The sequence below is a fragment of the Nematolebias whitei genome, chromosome 19 (genome assembly GCF_014905685.2).
Source record: "Nematolebias whitei isolate Nwh7 chromosome 19, NemWhi1, whole genome shotgun sequence".
Classification (NCBI taxonomy): Eukaryota; Metazoa; Chordata; class Actinopteri; order Cyprinodontiformes; family Rivulidae; genus Nematolebias; species Nematolebias whitei.
In genome coordinates, this window is record NC_056516.1 from 6,465,563 (window position 1) to 6,465,947 (window position 385).

A 385-nucleotide genomic window follows, 5' to 3' on the forward strand; every position below is an offset into this window, starting at 1 on the left:
TATATATATATGCATGTATGTATATATATGCATGTATGTATATATATATATGCATGTATGTATATATATGCATGTATGTATATATATATATGCATGTATGTATATATATATATGCATGTATGTATATATATATGCATGTATGTATATATATATGCATGTATGTATATATATATGCATACATGCATATATATATACATGCATGCATATATATATACATGCATGCATACATGCATGTATATATATATGCATGTATGCATGCATGTATATATATATGCATGTATGCATGCATGTATGTATATGCATGTATGCATGTATGTATGTATATGCATGCATGCATGTATATGCGTGTATGCATGCATGTATATATGCGTGTATGCATGCATGT